The sequence below is a fragment of the Octopus bimaculoides genome, chromosome 9, assembly GCF_046866305.1.
Source record: "Octopus bimaculoides isolate indiv1 chromosome 9, ASM4686630v1, whole genome shotgun sequence".
NCBI classification, from domain to species: domain Eukaryota; kingdom Metazoa; phylum Mollusca; class Cephalopoda; order Octopoda; family Octopodidae; genus Octopus; species Octopus bimaculoides.
The window spans coordinates 53,884,354-53,891,893 of NC_142936.1; positions in this window are offsets into that span (position 1 = coordinate 53,884,354).

Genomic DNA, 7,540 nt, shown 5'->3' on the forward strand with positions numbered 1-7,540 from the left:
TCTATCTAGATACGATCTCGACGATCCGACGCGGTTTGTCCAAGTCCACGTTGGCACGTTCGGATGGTCGAGTCGGAACCTGTCAGACAAATGGAAACGTCTGAGCAGGTCTTTGAGGCACTTACATCCCCTTCTACTCCTATCCACTCCCACATAGTCTATATGCGTGTCCAATGTAGCGTTCCAGTCCCCTACTAACAGTAAAGGTCGTGACGTTCCCAGGAAAACCTCTAGACGTCTAAGGAAATCCGCCCGACCCGTTAAGGACGGTGCATACACTGCCACCAGACGGAAAGCACACCCGTTTGTGCCATCGACGTCCAAGACAACCAGCCTACCCTCCGGGTCTAGGAATATTGGCCTTACTTTTAGGTTCAGACTCTTCCGAAAAAGCACCGCGGTACCACCACCACCCATGTTTGGCAGACAGGGAGAAAAATAAATGTCGAAATGTCCACCAAACATGGACTTGAGGGCCCGCGGGTTACTGAGTCTGGTTTCACTGATAGCCATGATTTCTATGTTCTGTGACTTGATGTCATTTAGAAGGTAACCTTGCTTCCAAGCTGACGCCAAGCCACGTACATTTACACAACCTAATTTAAGCATAGTTGAAGTCGAAATTTGTGTTTCATACACGACAGTAAAAGAGACAAGAGAGAAGGTTACTTACTCGTTTCGAAAGTTTTAACTTCCTCTTCTTTTGAAGTATCTTGGATGAGGTTTTTGAAGAGTTTCTTTGATAAATATTTTTGGAACCCCCCAACCGCATTTGGAAAGAGGGTTTTGAGTGTGTGGTGCTGCGTTTGTGTGATGTGAACTATTTTGATGTGTTTCGGTGGTGTAGTGCGTGGATGATTGTTAAGCTTATAATTATCTTCCGAAATGTTTGTTTGCGATATGATGTAGTCCATTAATTTTGTGTTTGTTGTGTCTATCGCTGATAGCATTGTGTGTGTTTTTGTGATGTTGGTGCTGGTTTGTTTGTGCAAGGGGCTTTCAGCGGTTACATATTTCCCTGCTTTGCATGCATTTAATTTTGGGGTTGTTTCTGATCTTTTTCTTTTACTTCCTGTGGCTATTTGCCATTCTGTAGAACTTTCATCGTTAGACGAAATGTCTGACGAATCAGAAGGGGGTAAAGGCAAAGCATTTGGTTCTATTTGTGTGTTTGTCGATGGTGTTGTGGTGTGTGGTGTGTGTGGTGTGTGTGTTGTTGGGGAATTGGGAGTAGTATTGATCTTTTCTTCGTTCTCAGTGGTTGTCTTCTTGGTTGTTGTTCTTGGTGTTGGTGTTGGTCTGTCTTTAGTTGTTGTTGGTGGTGTTGTTTCTGTTTTTGACTCAGGTGGTGGTGTTGTTTGGTTGGGTTGGTTTGTTCGTTGTTGCCGTTCTTTCGTTTTCGCATATAGCTGCTTGATCAGTTGTGCATACGGTGGTGTGGGTAATAATGCTGGTGTTTTGGGTTTTTGGTTTTCCAGATAGATAGATAGATAGATAGATAGATAGATAGATAGATAGATAGATAGATAGATAGATAGACGTGTGTGTATCTGCATTTATTAGCAACGTTCGCGTAAACACCATTTTCGAGATATGCTCTTTTCCGTCAAAAAACAACTTATCTATTCGATACGTAAAGCTTAATAAACTAAGTACCAGTCTGAAATTGTTGAGGAGGTTGATATGATCGACAAAAACCTTTGAAGTTTGTGCCAAGCATGGCTGCATCCCAATGGCGGAAAACAGTACAAGTAAACTTGCTCTTTACAAAGCATACGAGCTGGCATTATTGAAAGCAAGAATAGAATATCTAAGACAAACGAAATTTATGAAAGCAAAAGGTATGTTTTTAGATCATTTGAAGATATTGATCTTGCTTTCTATTGTATTACATTGTGAAATATCTCGTAAGGAGATTGAACGCCTATTGAAGACATCGATTTCCTTATTTCTTAGGAATAATGTAAAGTAATAGTTTCTTTGTACCTCCTTTGTGGCCAATAAAGAACATGACCTCTCGATGTTTATCTAGAGAAGCACAGGTTATTTTCTTTTACGATTATCTATAACGGGAATTTTGTTGCATGTAAGTTTTCTTGGTTAAGCTTTTTGCTTCACGATTAAGTGCTTTCGAGCACGATACCTCTGCACTGGGCCTTAGCCAAGTATCTTGCGCCATTGCCTCGAGTTGTCAAATGCCTTCTGAATTAAATCGGGCAGACGGAAACTATGAAGAAGTGCTCTCGAGTCACTATCCCTATGATGGTAGACGCTAGTGTGAGATTGAACCCGCTTCCCACTTTAATATCTTACTCATTTGGTGTCTTTAACGGATTCCAATCTGTGCAAATATCTAGACGAGATCTTTGGTGTAATGATAAATTTCTACTTTTCTTCTACCATTTCCAGTGTTACATGAAAGGAGTTAAGCACGCCCGCACTACATCCTCTGAAGAAGTCACACGGGAAAAAAAACTGGTAACTATTTACATCTACGAGAACTCCAGTATTGAGTGGTCAGTGTCATGTTTCCGGAGTGCTGGGATCTGAACTTTTGACCCTTTCTTAACAGAAGTTTATCAAACTGATTAAACTTCCTCCTTCGACTAACACATATTTGATGAACATTCCTAGTTAGAATTTGTTCGTGCTATTTATTTACAACTAGAACTTTTAATACGATGTAATTTCAGTCTTAATAATTTCCTCGTCATCTCAACACCGCATAATTTATTAATCTATCAAACAACCCATTCTTAATTTCTCATTTTATTTACTAATTATTTTTTCATTCCAAATATTTTTGTCTCTTATCTTTATATTTTTCTCTCCTTAGTTTAAAATAGTCGCTTTAACAATTCTTCAGTATAGTATAACTGTCAAGATCAAACAAGTAATTCTTAATTTTATTTGCTTTGACGTCATTTTAAATTTCTGCACTATAAAATTAATTTTCATAAAATTACATGGCGAAGTGAAAAAAAAAAAGTTGAAATGCATAAAATAGAAAAATAGCCACTTTAGACTAGAAATATTTTTTTATTAGCTTTGCTGTTTTCCTCTTTTTATGTGTTTATGTTTTCCTTTTGTAATCTTTATTTTCATGTAAATCTCCTAACCCTATGTTCCACCAACACCAGTATTACATGGAGCTAAAATCATGCAAATATATCAACAGAAGCTCTAGCTATTTTAAAACTCAGTATAAAAATACAATGATGAATGACTTTTAGGTTACTTGATGAGGCAGTGGATAGAAAGAATTGCATTCTGGTATATCTTACTTCTTTTCATTCATTGCCAAATTCATCACATAGTTTTGTCTATTTTGTTTACTGCTTCTTTTTCTCCTTTTATTTAATTCTTTTAAAATAAACATAGTAAAATAAAACAGATGAGAAGAAAGTCTTCGAATAAAAACCAACGAATCGTGAATGAAAGAGACAACTAAAAGCTTTGAAAAAGTATGATTTTTTTTTTAAGCAAGACAAAAACAAAGTTAATCCTCAATGTGAATTTATTATCAATGACTTTGTTGCCTGTGGTGGTGCCACCATGACATACAATGTGTCTTGAGTATTTATATTCCGACCTAGCGGAGCCCAAAGGCGATTTCTTCAAGAAGAAAGAGAGATAGACGGAAAGAATGAGTGAAAGAAGAAATCTACTACAGCAATTGAATCTAAAGGATCAGAGGTTCTTCCTGCACCCTAAGGCCATAAGGCCAGTTTCTATGGAGTAAATATTCCTTCCTGGACGGGACGCTTATCTTGTTTACTCATTTTTGCCAGCTGAATGGACTGAACCAACGTGAAATGAAGTGTTTTGCTCAAGAACACAATGCATCGCCAGATTCAGAAATCGAAACCACAATCTTACTATCATGAGTGCAACACTCTAAGCCATATTCGAAGGCGGCGAGCTGGCAGAAACGTTAGCACGCCGGGCGAAATGCTTAGCGGTATTTCGTCTGCCGCTACGTTCTGAGTTAAAATTCCGCCGAGGTCGACTTTGCCTTTCATCCTTTCGGGGTCGATTAAATAAGTACCAGTTACGCACTGGGGTCGGTATAATCGACTTAATCCGTTTGTCTGTCCTTGTTTGTCCCCTCTGTGTGTAGCCCCTTGTGGGTAGTAAAGAAATAACTCTAAGCCATATTCCTCCACACACCAGTAATTGACTGGTATCTAACTATCTACTTCGACAGAATGATAGGCAAAGCTAATTTCTGCAGTATTTGAACTAAGAGCTTCGAAAACAGGTGCGATTAACGGAAAGCCATGTATCTGATGTTCTAACGATTCTGGCAATTGGCTACATTTCTCCATAATTACAAAGTAATTTAGTATTCAATTTATCACTTATAATAATATTTCCTTCCAACGTCTCGGCTATTTGCTAGGCTACATGACAGAAACAATGTTTCTCTTCAGTCAACTTTCATTCCATTAGACAATAAATTTATTCTAATTACTGGTTTAATGTAATTTGTTTGATTGATTCTGGAGATGATCATCTACAGAAGGTGCCAAGCAAAAGTCACGTGAAAGCTTTCAGCAGAGATGGAGAAATGCAAATGATTGAATAGACTCCAGAGGCCGCTGCTCCAGCAGCACCAAAAATCGTCTCACCATTTGCAGTTAAGAGGATAACCGAAGAATCCGCTTCGTTCTTGTTTCCTAATGTGAACGATGCTGGACCACACTCTGCAGTCCATAGATGATGGAAGAAATTATTTTATTCTTGGCCCTGCAAACCGACAAATAAGCACTCATCTTCCTATAATAACAAGAAGCAATACCACGATTCGATTATCTTATGATGAAATGGATAACTGTCTAAAATATCAGACAATATACAACAGAGTAAAAGATAAAAAGCCTCCGAAAAAAAGAAAACGAAATGTAGCATAAAATTCATTCCTCAGATATTCTTTTATTCTTTTACTTTTTTCAGTCATATGACTGCTGTCTTGCAGGAGCACTTCCTTGAAGGGTTTTAGTCGGACAAATCGACCACAGAAGGAGCAAAAACCAAGATCTTAATAATAGCTTTACAAGCACAGCTGGTTTGAACGAATCTATAAACATAGGCCAGCTTCAGAAAAATAAGCATACGACACGTGTTACGAGAGAAAATATCGTCTTGGAGAAGGGAAACACTCATAAACGAGCAATGAGAAGCATTTTACTTACTTATTACTAAAAGTCGGTGTGGCTTTCATATGGCTAAAACAGAACAGACAAAAAGAGACTTTGGACAATGAATGTAACAATACCGTTTCCATCGACCCGGGTAAGGCATATGGAAGCATCATTTCCATTGATCGAACTAGAGTGGAGGAGGACATGGAAGGAGAGGATAAAATGAGACCGCTTCTGCATAACACTTGAACGCTAGACTGCTAGAAGTAATAACAGAATTAAGTTGTTGCGTGTATTGTATAAACATCGAGTTGCCGCGTGATACTTGTGGAAATTTACTGGTTGAGAAATTTAGGAAGAGAGGCGTGTGCATTAGAACATTATCTGAAACAATACGAATGTTGAGAAAGTAGCTTTTAAATACAAGCTGTGCTTTCTCCAAAACTTTCATTAAAACGAGTATGACTTCACATGCATCCTAAACGATCGGCATGTGACTACATATTAAGCATCTGCGTTCCATTGCGTAATAAACATCTATATGGCACTGCATAATAGGCATGTATATGTCACCGCATAATAAAAAAAAAAAACGCTTGTAGTCAAAAACAAAACAATTTTACAATTTCTTACAAATTCGAATTTAAATAGCGAAGAAAAAGTTTCAGATTTTCATTTTCCCCACTTTATTTTTCTTTCGTTTCTAAGTGTATAGCTATCAACTTATATGAAAGCTGCCTAGTGAAATACATGATCAAACTGAATACTTTAAAATGTAGCAATATTCACGCATGCACACACAAACAACTTACCACTATATCCGTATAATACTGTATATTTAAATAGCCGCTATAACAGCATTAATGAGTGGTTGCTCAATTTGCTAGAAATAGCAACTAAATGTCTCTGAAATTATAGCCTACCATTATCAAATAGTAACAACTTGAATTTAGATGTAAATTGTTCTTCCTCAAAACATAAAGGGTGATCACTGCTAGAATGCTATTTATCATGTCTTCTCTATGAATGGTGTGTAATAAAAATAAGAACAGCAACAACAATAATCATATCCTGCAGGAAATTTGACTGGCTGTTAGTGCTGCCACACTACTTAACTGGAAATTTGACTGGCTCTTAGTGCTGCCACTTACAGTAGCTTTCGGACAAAGGGAGGGAGAAAAAGAGAATTTACTAAGAAATAAAAGAGGGTGAAGTTTGCCTTAAAGGCGAGTGAAATTTTCAGGGTTTATAGTTTTTCTTTATTACTATGAGAGGTCTTTTTCTTACGAATGAGAGAACATATGAAATACTATTTCCATATAATCCATTTGTTCATTTTAAGTGTCCTACTAGCTATAAATAGCGTTATTTCGTTCTTACGAGTTTCTCAGTACAACATAATTTAAGAACATGAAATTAGTTGGTCTATGTTCATTTAAAAACGTTATGAATTACATATGATCGATTTTTCTTTTCTTCATTTTGTTTTTACAATAATGGACGAATGAGAGGTCCTCTATGTAGTCACTCAACCTCTCACACATTGCAGGCACAACACTCCTTTTCGAACCAAAATCAATTAATTTCACTCAACTTGTATGATTTCATAGACCCCGAAAAGATGAAAGGCGAAGTCGACCTCGGCGGAATTTGAACTCAGAACTTAAAGATGGATGAAATGCAGATAAGCATCTTGCCTGATGAGCTTACCATTCTGCCAGCTCGCTACCTTACGAATAATAATAATAACAATGATAATAATAATAATAATAATAATAATAATAATAATAATAATAATAATAACAACAACAATAACAACAATAACAACAACAAAAATAATAATAATAATAATAATAATAATAATAATAATAATAATAATAATAATAATAATAATAATAATGATTTATGATGACAATAATGTTGATGATGATGATGATGATGATGATGATGATGATGATGATGATGATGCTGATGCTGATGATGATGACTTTTCTATTGGCCTTTCATCTGTGTTTACCTTTTGAACCCAAATTCCGCCGAGGTCGACCTTGCTTTCCATCTTTTCGTGGTCTATGAAATAAGTGAAGTTGATTAATGGGGTCGATGTATTCGACTAGCTTGCCTCCTCAAAATTACTGGCCTCGTGCCAAAATTCGATATCATTGTTGTGTGTGTGTGTGTTTGTTTTTATTGTTTTGTTCTTCTTTTGTGCTGTTGTTATTGTTAAATATTCTTGTTTCGCTTAATATGATGAGGTGTTGATAATGTTTAATTCGTATTGAGCGAAATCATAAACAGGATAAAATCTTTATACACGAATGGTACTAAATATAATGAATAACGAAGCTGCAGCATCATATAATAAGATAAGATTTCGTATTGTATAGAAATATATG